This window comes from Nuphar pumila, chromosome 1, assembly GCF_984573655.1.
Source record: "Nuphar pumila chromosome 1, dmNupPumi1.hap1.1, whole genome shotgun sequence".
NCBI lineage: Eukaryota > Viridiplantae > Streptophyta > Magnoliopsida > Nymphaeales > Nymphaeaceae > Nuphar > Nuphar pumila.
Genome location: NC_143249.1, coordinates 93889282 through 93905087, shown reverse-complemented (window position 1 = coordinate 93905087; position 15806 = coordinate 93889282).

Sequence of the window (15806 nt, the reverse complement as noted above, 5' to 3'; positions counted from 1 at the left end):
ATATGGTGCAAGTAAGAAGTGTCTAATCCTGGACGAATTAGCTTCTGAAAATTTAAGGGTTAATTTATAATATATTTTTATGGTTTGTCTCCGAATTTGGGACTTATACGACGTAAAAACATCGTCAGTGCATGCGAATTACGAGTTCGGACCCAAGTTTGGACCCGAATCGTGATACGCTTAATTCTCGCAATTGGGTCAGAATTTCCTTATAAAGCTTCATGCATTTCATAGTAATTGAGGTTATATACGGCACTAAAAGATTTAATGGAATTTATTTAATGTTTTATTTCATTAATTAAGTGTTGTTTTGAAATGTATTGAATTGGCGATTTTGGATCTTGGATCCGGGTCACCTAGAGGACCCAAAGCCTTTGGGTGCCCCTCTAGAGGGACAATTTTGTCTATGGTTGACCAGCTGGTCAAGGTCTGACCAGCTGGGTGGCACTTTTGAAAAGATTTGCATGAATTTTAAAATATAGGCCACGATTGGCCATTTTCTTCTTTTAAAACTCATGATGAGTCTTGAAACTCATCATGAAGGGCGTTTTTCAATAAAGGGGACCATGGGGTTGGCGCCCCATGGTGCTTTTGTAATTGTTTCAAAGAGATTCAAATAGCCAAAACCGATTGGCTAGCCTTAGGGGCAGTCATTGTAATTCCTTCAACTTTTAAAGGCTTTTTCAAAACTTTTTAATGGCATATTTGCAAACCTTTTTAGAAACTTTAAATGAGAGACATGCATTGGTTGTGGGCTGGCCATGGGGGGGCGTGGAGTACTCCAGCCCTCCATCTAAGCTGGATTAATCTCAGCCGTCCGTCCCTCCTAACCCTACCTACTTAACCCTTGAAGAGAGAGAAGAGAGCCCTCTCTTGGGCGATTTTCTTGGAGGAGCCTCTCTCTCCTCCCTTGCTCTTCTCCTCCTTCTTCTTCTCAAAACCGAGTTTGTGAGTGTGAGTGTGGTGCGGCTCCAGCCGTGAGCACCTCCTTCATCTCCTTCCTTTCTATTGTAAAGCCGCGAAGGTGAGACACCTCCTTCCCTTTTTCCAATTGTGGATTTCGTTCGAGCAAAGTTCTATCTTTGCTTGTATTATTGGGCATTTCTGTTCTTGATTTCCTCCTTTCTCGTTTATGTATTTTGCAAATGGGCTGCACACTATGAGAATGTGGGTTTTCGTTTTTAAGCAAGTCTTTATGCAATTGTTTTCGCCGCCACACCATGAGCGTGGTTGGCTTGAAAGTCTCACAGTTTTTATCTTCCATTTGTTGATTTTTCATGAGGTTACATGCCTTCATTTCCATTTCGGGTCCATGCACCAACTGCTCCCTTTCTTTCCCTGGATTTAACGACTTTGCTTTGCTCGGTTTTGACGCCGTGAACCCTTCATTTTGGGCCCAGCCGAATCGGGTCCAGACTGCTGGACATGTCCAGCAGCTTGTTGACCTTGGAACGACTCCCCGCCAGGGCGTCTTCCCCTCCTTCCTTGTGGTGCGCTTCGAACCGTGGTCAAGCCCACCAAATCGGGTGGGTGTGGGTCGGTCTGGCCCTGGCCTGACATGGTCTGGACCGTACACGGTCCAGACCTGTCAAAGGCATGCTCCTGATTCATTTAGCTGAGCGCCATGCCCAGCACACCACTCATTTCTGTTTGGGTTGGGGCATAGGCCCTTTTCGCGCCTTCCAGCTTGGGTTTCGGACTAGCTGCGGCGGTTGCAGCATTTGTGCTGCAATCGGGTGCAGGCTGCATGGTTGCACCCCTCTCTTTGGCCATTGGCAAAGGCCAACTTGGGTCTGGACCAGTCGGTCCAGACCTGGTCCACGTTGACGCACCTGCTGCAATAAAACTGCAGCAGGTGGGTCGCCTCCGGGTACTAGCTGCAACGCCAGCACCCTTCTCGTTTTGGTGGTAGCCGGGCCCCAAGTGAGGTCTGGACCAGTCGGTCCAGACCTGGGTCCCTTTCTTGGCTACACCCGGATTGCAGCCCATGCGGCTGCATGTGTGCTTATACAGCGCGGGATCCAATACCTTCAACGAGTGCCTACGGCAAGGGTTTTTCCTATGCCCCAACAGTGCACATTAGTGACTGGTCGTGTCTAAGACATTGGGCTTGCGACCGCTCCATAGAACACACACACATGCATGTACATCCTCCTTGTTGCACCTTTGAGCAGCTTTAGTGAGCCTTCGGGCTGCAGCCTAGGTGGCTGCAAGTGCACGCGTGGTACGGGGTCCAATGCCTCAATGAATTCCTTAATGTTGACTCGTTGTGATTTAGGTAAAGTGCGCGGTTGCCAGAGGGAGTAGTAAATAAAACATATAGTTGTATGTGCGCTAATACCTGTTAATGTCATCGATATGATCATGTGGATTTAGTCTTTTCGCACTTGTGTTTGTTTTGTTATGAAGCACGAAATGCTTACAAATATTTCTGTCTTCAATGCCTTTAAATAACTATGGCTTTTCCCTTGTCCAGCACGGATCAAAGCAACTTGTATATTTACAAGTGTTGACACTTGGTCATGTGGGGTTTCCGATGGTATTGGAGTGTCATGCACTCGGACACACACGCATAGCACAGTAGCATTTGGATGATGAATGTGATCGCTAACTCATGTTAGTGAATCTCGTATGATTGTCACCTAAGGAACGTGGGCATAATCGTGCTTGCTATGCCTTGGGGTGCACTATGGATATTGCAGTCGTGCGAGACATATGCAATTTAGCCTATGGATATTGCAGTGGTGCATGACTCGCGCAACCTTGGAACTCCTTGGCGAGTTGTTAGCGAGATGAGTTCGCTTATGGTTGCAATGTGCGGGTTATGAACCTTGGCACTGCTTGTGAGTTAGGCCTTACATGGCAAATGCTTCTAACTGTCCCATCATAGCATGCAATGTTGGAATTATTATAGGATGGTTCATTCGCTTATGACACGATGCACATATTTATTCATTTGTACTTTATGTTCTGTGATGCATACCTCACTATTCGATATGAGTTGTGACATGAATAGTCGTAGTTAGCCACTCATACTTTGACTACTTACACTGATTTATGCTAGTGACAGATCTTCGTATTGTTGCATTAGTACTTTATGTTCTGCGATGCATAACTTGTCATAAATGTTGGTCCATTGCTTAATTATGTTCCTTGATACATGCCATGTTATACCTAGAAATTGTCGATATTGCTCCATGTGTAGTTATCACTGTTCTATACTTGTCCATGCTGCAATTGCTCAAAAACTGTAAGTTAGCATGATATGTTTACCTGGTATAGCTTGCTTTCAATTTCCACATATGGTATATTATGGTCTGGTTTGTCTCACCAGCTCGAAAGAGTACTGACCCCGTTTTATGGGGATACAGGTTTACTTAGGCGTGCGATGGAGCTCGGTGTGTTGTAGCGGACCTTGAACCAACACTTCTGAACCTCACCTGTTGTATCTTGGCAGTTTTGGTTGTATAAGGGAATGATTTGTAAATTTGTAAAATAATTAATAAAAGTTTTTTCATATACTGTTGTTTCACTCTCGTAGTGGCCGCCTAGGGTTTTTCCTCTTGTTCTTTTCCCTTTTGGCTTCTTCCGCATCTTTACGCATCTGATTTTCAAAAAAAAAAAGTTTACTCAAAAATTTAAAAAGGGCTTTACAGGTCGGGAAATCTGAGGGCGCTACAAGGAGGCTGTTGTGCCCACCAAAAGGGGAGTGTTAGACGGTGGAGTGGAGAAGGGCTGGGGAAGAGAGGAAGAGGAGAGAGGGTGTCGACCCGCTCTCTCTTCCCTTCCCTTGCTTAAAAAGAGGAGAGGGGAGATGGGTGGTGGGCAGTGGAGGGGAGATGGGTGGTCTCCCTCTCCCACGCCCCACCCTAGCTCTATGGACCTAAAAAGAGGGGTCAAGGGTGGCCCCAACCACCCCCAACCACTCCCCTTAATTTAAGGGGAGTGGTTGGCCTTGACCTCTCAAGGTCAAGGTCAACCCAAAAAAATCGACATCTCTTATTTTTTTTTTGAAATCTTTATAAATTGTAGGGGCTACCTCCTAAGGGGCGTCCAACCTACCTGTAAACACCCCAAATTTTCCACATCCATTCTCAAACAACCCTCCTCAGGCAGTGTCAACCCTATTAGGTCAGTGTAGGAGTCAAACCCTGAGTCAGTTTCAGAAAATCACTATTTTACCCATTTTCACTAGGAAAATTACCATTTTACCCCTAGGTCATCCCGGACCCTAGTCAGTCGGAGTCAACAAAGCTCACTGGTCAGTTCAGAACATTTAGAATATCAGTCATTCCAAAGCTCATCTGAGCTCACAGTGAGAAGACCATTTTCATTTCTGACAATTCTTGCCAAATTGGGATCATTTCTTCAGAAATAAGCTCATTTTTCACTCAAATCCAAGTCAATTGTCTCTGAGTCAGTCATTCATAGTCAGTCATATTCCCCAGAGTCTAACTTGAGCTCACCAGAAGTTCGAGTGCTTCTGTTTCAGTTCAAAACCATTTCTAAGTGTTCAGGAGCCCATTTTAGTCCATTTCAGCTCTTTCAGCTGAAATTAAGCCGAGTTCAGTCAGTTGAGCTAGTGTTTGAGCCTTGATTTTAGTTCATCTCAGTATTACTGACCTTTGTTTTAGCTCAAAGCCAGTTCAGGTTCGTAATTCACTTCGCTCCAGTGACCATTCTGTATCATTTCTTTAAAAATGACAGCTTTTCTTGAAAATTCAGCCGGAAAGGTCAGTTGAGTCAGTATCATTGTCAGTTCATTTGAGTTCTAAAACTCTAAAACCCAGCTCAATCCAGTTCATTTCAGTTTAATCCAGCTCAAACCCTAATTTACAGTGTCACTCTAGCTTGGCAGAGCTCGAAAATGATTTCTTCAACCATTTTTGCAAATTTTGTCAATTTTAACACTTTTTGAACTGGTACGAGTGTCAATCGGGGTCTAACATCCAAAATTCTTCATTCAGGGTTAGCATTTCGCATAGCATTTCATGTCATTTCATATCATTTCATAACATTTCATCACATTTCATTTTATTTTCGAAGTCCAGAACTCTAGTTTTATAAATTTCAATCCAGATTGAGTTTTAAAAATTTTCAGAAATCAATTTCAAACCCCGGGTTTCCAAAATTAACATTTTTACCCCCGAAAGTCTAAATTTGGAAATATTTTCTCAAGAAAAATAATCTGGATTTATTTCAAACTCAAAATTTTCAAATTCTACACTGGATTTGCTTCGCAACGAGCTATTAAACTTCAAAATCTGAGCTCGTTTCAAAAACTGCCAAAAATATTTCGTTTTGTTTGGAAATATTTTCTCGAGAAAGACAATTTGGATTTCTTTCAAAATCAAAATTTCAAATTCTACACTGGATTTGCTTCGCAACGAGCTATTAAACTTCAAAATCTGAGCTCGTTTCAAAAACTGCCAAAAATAGCTCGTTTCGTTTGGAAATATTTTCTCGAGAAAAACAATCTGGATTTCTTTCAAAATCAAATTTTCAAATTCTACACTAGATTTGCTTCGCAACGGGGTATTGAACTTCAAAATCCGAGCTCGTTTCAAAAACTGCCAAAAATAGCTCGTTTTGTCTGGAAACTTTCTGAAAAGACTATTTTACCCCTCTAATCGTCAAAATGAATTTCAAAATCAAAATTTGGACCCGCTCTGAGATGGCCCATCCATTTGCATTCTCTTGTTTTAATTTATAAGAAAAGAAAAAAAAATTATCTTTTTCTTTATTTTTTGTTGTTTGTTTTATTTTATTTTATTTATTTATTTTTAAATTATTTTATTCTTCCTAAGGTGGGACCCACAAGGGGATCAACCACCCTAGCCCACCTTCCAGCCCACTTCCTTTCTTCTTTTTCCTCTATTTTTTTTTATTTTTATTTTTTATTTTATTTCTTTTCTATCCTTCTTTCCTTCTTTCTTTCTTTTCTTTCTTTCTTTCTTTTTTTCCTTCCTCCTTTCTTTCCTCTCCCTCTAACTCACGTATGGTAGTCCAGCCCCTCCTCTCTTCCTCTTTCTCCCTCCTTTCTTTCTTTCTTTCCTTTTCCTTCTTCCCCTCTTCTTTCTTTTTCCTATCCTTCCTTCTTTCCCCTTTCTTCCTTACTCTCTTGCCATTTCCCTCCACAGCCGTATGGCTGCCAACCATTCACGTAAACTGATTCCATCCTCTCATTCCTAGCAAAAATTAAACCTAGAAACTTAGGGCAAATGGTTATTAAGCCCTAAGTCAAAAAACAAAACGGGGAGATACGTTGGCTGCCTCTCATCTCTTAACGCACCTCTCATATCTCATATCTCTCTCTCTCTCCCTTGAACTCTCTCTTTCATTGCAGCAACACAGCTCCACGCCCAGCACTTGTACCACACCACCACACAAGACACCAGTCACTTTCAAGCTCCTTTCTGCAGCCCTTCTTCAGCCACCCCGAGGAAACAGTTCAGCCATCTCCAGCCAACAGCCACCAGCTGGCACCACCTCTTCTAAGTGCACTTCGCAGCAGCCAACCTTCAATAGTTGCAGCAGCTGCCGCTCCTTCCATGACCAGCAGTTCAACCTCTCCTTCACCAGCCACACCATCTTCAAGCTCCAGCCGGCATCCTTTTCGCAGCTGCAGCAACAGGTTCAGCCACCTCCTTGGAAGCTTAGCCCTTCCATCGATGCAGCAAGTATTCCTTCAACCATATCCAAGTGCAAATCCCAGGTAAAGACCTTCCTCGTGTTTTTCTTTTGAATATGGCTTGTGAATCCAGTGTAAAACTAGATTCGCATGTCTTGGAAATCCTGTTCTTTAATTATCATGATGTGAGATTTTCGATTCCCCATGAGAATGCTATGAAAGAGGGGCGATCCATCCGACAAGTGGATCGGATCTCCTCACATCAAAAGCTAACATCAAGCCAATATCATACCTTCTTGGGTATTTCTTTTCTTTTCATTAATTTCATGTAGGTTGCACGTTTTAATGTCATATTTTGGTTCATTGCATGATTTAAGTAGTTGCTCTAGTTATGTAGCGTAGGTTTTACTAGTTTTTGTCTAAAAAATTTTATGCTTTGATGTTATGCGCAGTCCCAGTTATGATTCTGTGTCTAATTTTTCTTTTATAAATCCTAAAAATTTTTATGATAGTTCTATTATCTTATCTCTGACCTCCCGCCAAAAACCCCAAACCATTTGGGTTCTAGAACCCTATCAAACAAATCAAATCCCAAACCGGGATTCTGCATTTCTGGAACTTCCAGTTTCTGCTTTAGCAGACAAAAACCTATGGCACCACCCTTGTGGGAGATTAGGATTGTCCTCCAAAAATCACAGTGAATTCATAATCGAATCTACTGATGATCTGAAAATTTTGAGGTTTTTACAGTTAGTTTTGACCTCTGTAAAAAAATCGGATTTCTCAGCTCCTTGGGAAAATCTCAATTTTCCTTCATCAAGGTATAGACAGACCTTAATGCACCGATTCAACCCAATCCATAGCCCTTCTGCAAAAACCTTCAAAATGAAAGTTGTTCCTAACATAATTTCCTGTCATTTCCCAAAATGTAGGAATTTTTGGATCTGTTTCATTATTTTTCCTGGATTTTCCCTTTCTGTCTAACAGATTCAAATGTCCAGAAATCTCAGAGATTTAGGTCTCTGATAACAGTATGGACTTTTCCAAACCATAACCCGAATCCCAATGTTGTCAAAAGATTAAATCTTCCTTTGTTTGTCAGGGACATCTTCCCACAATTTCAGCCTTTTTCCCATCCGTCTTCCATTTTTCCCATGTTTTCTACCGAAACCTGTCTGTTTCCCCTAAATCGTAGAGTCGCCGGATTCCGATCCGACTTGCCGGAGTGGCACAGCTCCGACCATAGGTCAAAACCAGAAAGTGTAAAAGGAAACAATCCTTGCCTTACTGTCCTCTATCACCCCATAAAATTTGGGAAATTTTTATGGAAATTTGATATCCTAAATCCCCTTTACAATCAACATTTTAGGCAAAAATCACAAAATTTAAGGTTTTTATTTGAATTTCCATATTTAAAAATACAAAAAAATTAGATTTTCGAGCTCCATTATGTTTCTAGGGTTATTTTAGGTGTCCATGCCAAATTTGGTTTAATTCCAAGTTCATTTGCTCCATGTGTTAGTTTATCTTTAAATTCAGAAGCGAAAATCAGGCGAAAATCAGGTTAAATTTGATATTTATGATATTTTTGCCATTTTAGGGTTTTTATCATGTACATAAGCATGTAGAATCATATTAGGGTTAATTTCAATCTCCTTTGCATTTCATATTTTTCAATTTTGCAAAATTTATTTCAGAAAACCCTCGTTTCAAGGCCATAGTCTTGTTATCGGGGGTATTTTGGTCATTTTGACCTAAATTTCGAAATTTCAATTTCTAATTCTCCAAAATTTTATGCATATCATCATATTTCATCATATTATATTTGATTTATTTCATTTGATTTTCAAATTTCCAAAATTTACAAAAATTCTTTCAAAAAACCCAGATTTCAAGGTCATCAGGGGTATTTTGGTCATTTTGACCCCAATTTCGAATTTTCAAGTTTATTTTTGAAATTTATTCATTATTTATCATGTTTATATCAAAGGGGGTATGATTTTGGGTTTATATCTGAATAATATCCGATAATTTCCTATATTTTCGGATAAATTCAGAAAAACCTACATTTTTGTGCTAACCTTGTTTTCTAGTTTTGCAGGAACATTCAAAAAGAAGATTTAGCTTTTATTTCTTTTATTTCAGTTTAATGTAAAAATCAATGTAATATTTGGAATAAGAGTTACTTTTCTGCTTAGAATAGGGTTGCATTGCATATAGTTTAATTTATGCAAATTTCAATATGTGATGTATGATTCTTGCACATTATTTCAAATTCACTATGGTTTACACGAATGGCACATGCACAAGCTCTTATGGAGTTTATAAACTCGGTGGGATTTGTATTTATGGCCATAGTCAGAATACGAAGAAACCCAAGATTTATGATCTTCATATTAGCCACATTCAGCCTACACTTTTAGGCTAACTTAAAAAATGCACTGCATTTCTCAAAGTTTTAAAAGGATTTCCCAATTCCTCAATGAAGTTCCCTTTTCAAATTCATATTCATTCATTCATATTATTCAAGTTGCATTGTTTTCAAATTCATTTTCCAATTTCAATTTCAAAAAATTCAGTTTTCTCAAGAATTTCCAAGTCTTTCTCAGGATCTGATTTTCTCAAAATCCTAAGTTTTCAAATGACATTTCAAAGCATTTCCCAAGTTCAAATCAAGATTTTCCTATGCTTTAAAATTCTCAAATTTCAAAATCCCAAGTTTTCAGAAATCCATCTTCTCAGAATTCCTGTTTTCCTGAGAATTCATTTTCCTTTTCAGAAATCACTTTTCCAATAAATTTCCTGATTTTCTCAGAATTTTCAAATCCATTTTCTCAGAAAACAATTCCAAATTTCAAAATCGATTTTCCAAAGTTCAAGTTTTCCTGAGGAATCACTTTCCAATGCAAATTTCTGATTTCCATTGAAATTCAGTGATTTTCCTAGGAATTCAATTTTCAAGCACTTTTCCAATCCTTTTCCAAATGCATTTTAATTTTCCAAAGCAAACATCATATTTTCTCAAACTTGCATTTTTCAAAATTCCATAGCACAAGCCTGATTCTTTGTGCATTCTAGGAAAAATAGAGCATAATTTAGCTATTTGAGTCGAGTTAAAGCACATAATTGGTCCTTGGTTCAATTACCCCTGGTAAAGGCGCTAGGAACGGTTGAACCTCGTACCGACAGGTGGATCCCATTCCACGGAATTTTCCCGCAAATTTTTAAAATGGAGGCGAGTAATTTTCAAAACCAATTTCAAAACTTTGGTCGAGTTTGACTCGCAAAATTCGTTTCTCTCTCACAAGGGAGGGGAAAATTTTTTGCGATGATAACAGGTTTTGCGACCGAGATGGGACCTGTCTTCGCCTGATCAATTATGTGCTTTAACTTAGCTCAATTATCAAAATTATGTTCTATGGAATGTCAGCTTTAATTCCTGATATCATGTGAACCTAGGAGCCTAGACTTGAACCCAGCTGACATGGATTGCATGTCGACTAGGCATGGTTTGGTAGGACCATATTGAGGAGAATTATGCATGCTCACTTAGACTTAGGTCTGAAATACAACACTCCTCAATCTAGGACTTGTATGAAAACAATGTTTGCTTCTTCAAAAGTTTTCAAAATTCTATCTCTTTAGGACTTAGAGCCCTCTGTTTGCCTGCATGTGATCATATTTCAAAAACCACCCCACCTATGTCTACCCGGTCTTCACGTTGCTGGGCTCTCTTCCAGAACCATAGTTCGGGATCGAGCCTCACAACTGGGCCACTTATTTGGGCTAACGCCCCCCTGCCATGTACCAAGGGTCATAGTCCAACGTATATCGGCATGCGCTCAAGGATGTTGGGAAAACACAGGCCTAGACCCGGAGATGAGTTTTATGCCACGTACATCGAGCCTCGGCTCGAGTATATCGGCATAGCATGATTGGACACAGTTGATCTGAGCCTAGAGTCAGGATTAGGGTCCTAAAGCTCTTTCAAAATCAATGCATTTAGAGATCAGCTTCTTAGGGATTGTTGTATGTGCATAATTGTTTGTAATTGAATGTATGATATTCATTTTCGCCTTATTTTCTCATATTTTTCCCAATTTTTCCAAAATACAGAACAATTTTCCAAAATACCTCATTTTTCATCTTTTATGAAATATCTCCTTTTTCTCAAAAACCCTGGACGATTTTTTTAAATTATCCACCTTTTCTTCAAAACTTCAAGAGATTTTCCATTCTTTCGTTCCTCTGGACTTCGAATTTCCAGCTTTCATTTTATCCTGCCTGCAATTTTCAAAGTTCTTGTATTTTTCCAATGTCTAATTCCAATATTCCTATCTTTCAGTCCAATGGCATCCAGTCAGCTCGACTCTGTCTTTCCTGAGGGTCACATCTCCTACGAGGTGCGACAAAGTCTTCTCGAGCATCGAGCTCTTAGCACCGGACCCTTCTTCCCCCGGTGGTACTATATTTGGTTCAAAAACTTCTTCCGTATGTTTCCAGACCATTTCAGCGACTGTGGGTTGGAACTGGCATCTGCAGTGGGGAAGTTGACAGTTAATGGCAATCTGATCCATGCACTGGCAGAGCGGTGGAATCCGCGCACTTGCACATTCTGGTTCCCATGGGGCGAGATGACCCTGTTGATGAACGAATTTTCAGAGATTATGGGACTGCCCGAGCCAGCCAGTCAGCCTGGAGATCCATTGGAGCAACAATTTTTTTTTTTGATCAATGTCAAGAGTCTGGACCCTAAAGATGTTGTAGCTCGCATGACAGGACGCAAGTCTTTGCCACTGATTGAAGAAAATGGAAATGACTATGTGAAACTGATCGAGATCTACCGACAGTATGGGGCATTTGCAGAAGTCAGCTCATTATCCAGAACAACTCGAGAAAGAATTCAGTATGCGATGGTCATATGCACTGAAGGGCTCGCTTTCTTCCCAGATATACATATGTGTATGGCAAGCAGTTCAAGCTACTTGGCCCATTTTCCTATACCTACTACTATCCAGAGTGATGCGTCAAGCAATTTTCTCAGAGACAGAAGCGCATAGAAGCTCGGCTACTATTAGGGGTTATGCCAAAGTTCAACCTTGCATCAGCGCAGTGGTCCGAAACATACCATTCTGCCAAATATGGCTGGGATTCTTTCATCATTCCAACTCTTTTCTCCAGACCTCGTGTCTCTGCTGATCATAAAGAGTGGTGGCAAATTGTTTGTCCGCCCCCTCTTTCTCAAGTTTATTATTAATGCAATCATGTTTTCCCTTCAATGAATAAAAAACTTTCAAATTCTTCATTCTTGGTTTGACGACCTCGCTTAGGTGACAAGGCATATTTGCAGTTGTTCGTTCTTCTCGCAAAGAATGGCAACACAATTGTCGTGACTCCAGCGACGACCTAATCCCTAGTAATGGGATGTTCTTTCAATTATCTACCAAATTCTCATCAAATATTTTTCCTATATTCATTTCTATCCTGAATCTTCATCATTAAAATATAATCATCCATCTCATTCTGCAGAGAATATCGGTATTTCCAAGTGGTTCAGGTCAGATCAAGAAAGAAGACACCACTGTGTCAGTGCATCAGTGATTTTAGAAGCAGGCAAGAAGAAATGGATTCTCCAAGATCTGCCAGAAGACAGAGTCTGAATGATAGGGATGACATTGATCCTTCTACATATCAGATGTTCAAGAAAATGATGATTAGGATTATGTCTGAGCAAGCTGAAGACAGTTTCAGAAAGGCTCCCATCAAGGAGAAGACATATGTCTCCTTCTCTCAAAATATCATTGGCAAGAGCAACAAGTGATTTGGCGCGTGTCTGCTCGATATTTTATTCTCTCTGATGTCCTTTATCATCGTGGATTCAGTTCTGAATATTCCAGATGCCTAGACAAAGATGAAGCCAAAGAAGTCATGTGGAAAGTACACTAAGGCATTTGCGGTGGTCACGTCGGCTACCAAAATCTTATCAAGCAAATCATCCGAGCAGGATATTACTGGAGAACTATGCAACAAGATTGCTATCGTTTTGTGAAGAAGTGTGCTCAATGCCAGATGCATGCACCTTCTATTCATGCGTCGACGACATATTTGCAATCTGTTGTTTCGCCATGGCCATTTTCTATGTGGGCTTTTGATGTTGTAGGCCCCATTACCCCTTCTGCTTCAAATGACCACAAATATTTTCTTGCCGCAACAAAATATTTTACTAAATGGGTAGAAGCAGTCACTCTACGCACAGTAGAAGGTCGACACGTGGTCTCGTTCATCCACAAGAATATCCTATGTCGTTTTGGCATACCGCACGATGTCGTGTCGGACAATGGTAGTCATTTCAAGAATAATAGAATGAGGACATTTGGCTCAAAGTTCAGAATTCATCATCATTTCTCCGCTCCTTATTATCCTCAAGGGAATGGTCAAGCAGAGGCCACCAATAAGATTTTGATTCGAATCCTGGAGCGAACTTTGGAAACAGGCCGTGATTGGCATGAGAAGATCCATGATGCATTGTGGGCATACAAAACCATCACTCGGACTCTAATTAATGCTACTCCGTCAGAACTTGTCTACGGAATTGAAGTAGTACTGCCTCTACATGTTCAGAAACCTGCCCTGAAGTTTGCATCACTTCTGGAGCTACCACTTGATCAGTATCAGCAACATCGGCTAGTATAGCTTGATTTGCTCAATGAAAGGAGGCTCAGAGCAGCAGAGCATGCTCAATCATATCGTCAGAGGATAGCCAAACAATATACAAAATTTGTCATTGAAAGGAAATTCTGAGTCAATGATCTAGTGCTCAGATCAACGGCCTATCTCAAGCACCGCCTGGGTGGCAAATGGTCACCGAATTGGGAAGGTCCCTATGTTGTCAAAGAGGCACTACCTCGTAATTCATATCGGCTCATCAATGCCGATGGTGTGGAATTATCAGACTCTATCAATGCTCAATATTTGAAAAAATTCTATACTTAAATCCTCTATTCCATCTTTTGTAATTCCTCAATATATTTTCTTCAATAATGGTCAAATTCTTCTTCCCCAGTTATACTGGGGCATTATTTTGAAAATTATCTTCAAAACGTCCTGTATGCAGGCGGGATCACACAAATCTCTCATTTTGCATGCATGTGCACCCATTTACATAATTTGCATCCATCTACATTTGCATGCATTCATTCGCATTCATCTGCATTCATATGCATCAATTTGCATTTGCATCAAACTTCCCCTTCAGGTTAAGGGATAAACCTGAACTACCCATTCAGGATAAGGGATAAATCCTGAGACCCCGACAGTTGTCTAAGTCATCGTGAGGATGAAGATTGAAAATCTCTCATCAGAATTAGTTGGGTAAATTTTCAAAAATCCAGTGTTCGTGCTGGTAAGATTTTCAAAAACCAGTGTTCATGCTGGTAAAATTTTCTAAATCTTGTGTTCGTGCTGGTAAATTTTCAAAATCCAGTGTTCGTGCTGGTAAGATTTTGAAAAAACAGTGTTCGTGCTGGTAAAATTTTCTAAATCCAGTGTTTGTGCTGGTAAATCTTCAAAATCCAGTGTTCGTACTGGTAATTCTTTCAAAAACAGTATTCGTACTGATCCATTTTCAAAATCCAGTACTTATACTGGTTCATTTCCAAAATCCGGTATTCACACTAGTACATCTTTCAAAATCCAATTGTTATTGGTCGGACTTTCAAAATCCAATTTTTATTGGTCAAACTTTCTAAATCTGGTTTACTGGTTAATGTTTTCAAACCTAATCCATGCTACTCTAGTTTTCTTCATGATTCGAGTTCCGACTCGAATTTTCTTTTCTTCCAATGGATCCAGTTTTCCTTCGAAGCTTCGAGTTCCGACTCGAATTTCTTTTCCTTCCACAATGGATCTAGTTTTCCTTCGAAGATTCGAGTTCCGACTCAAATTTTCTTTCCTTCTAATTGATCTACTTTTCCTTCAGGATTCGAGTTCCGACTCGAATTTCTTTTCCTTCCACAATGGATCTAGTTTTCCTTCGAAGATTCGAGTTCCGACTCGAATTTTCTTTCCTTCTAACCGGTCATGTTTTCCTTCAGGATTCGAGTTCCGACTCGAATTTTCTTTCCTTCCAATGGATCCAGTTTTCCTTCGAAGATTCGAGTTTCGACCTGAATTTTCTTTTCCTTCTGAATTGGTCTAGAAAATTAGAGTTCCGACTCGAATTTTCTTCTAAATCCAATTCAAATGTCTAGAATTGGTCTAGAAACTTAGAGTTCCGACTTGAATTTTCTTTCAAAACCCAATTCATTTAGTTTTTCCTTGAAGATTTGAATTTCGATTCGAATCTTCCCTTAAAACCCAGTTTAGCACCTGGTCCATTCAAAGCTCACAAGTTGAATCCTTACTTCTTAGACTGTGATCCGTAGGTTAAATTCCTATGGAATTGATAGTTCGTAGGTCGAACCCCTGCTGAACCGATGTGATCCCTAGGTTAAATTCCAATGGAATTGATAGTTCTTAGGTGGAATCCCTATTGAACCCATGTCGTTCCCAGTGAACCAATGTCGTTCTTACGCTGAATTCCTATTGAACACATATTTTTTCCAGTAAGCCAATTTTCAATTTTGACTTCCAGGTCATCCAATTTCCAATTTTTCAATTTCCAAATCTCTAATTTCGACGTTCGGGTCACTCAATTTCCAATTTCGACCTTTAGGTCAATCAATTTCAATTTTGACTTTCGGGTCAATCAATTTCCAACTTCGATCTTTGGGTCGATCAATTCCAATTTCGACCTTTGGGTCAATCAATTTCCAAATTTCCAACTTCAATCTTTGGGCCGATCAATTCCAATTTCGACCTTTGGGTCAATCAATTTCCAATTTCCAAATATCAATTTCCAAATTTCCAATTTCCAATTTCCAATTTCCAATTTCCAATTTCAAATATCAAATTTTAAAATTTCAAAATTTCAATTTCCAATTTTGACCCTTTTGGTCACCCAATACCAATTTCAGTCATTTCCTCTTGCGAGAGACCCTTTTTACATGGAGTTCAAGGGAGCTCGTTCTTTTCGCATGCTATCCTTTGTTCACCTAGCCCCTTTTCAGGGAGAGTTTGAAGGGACTCGTGTCTATGTGAATCGTTTGCAAAATAAAATTCCAATTTCATACAAGGA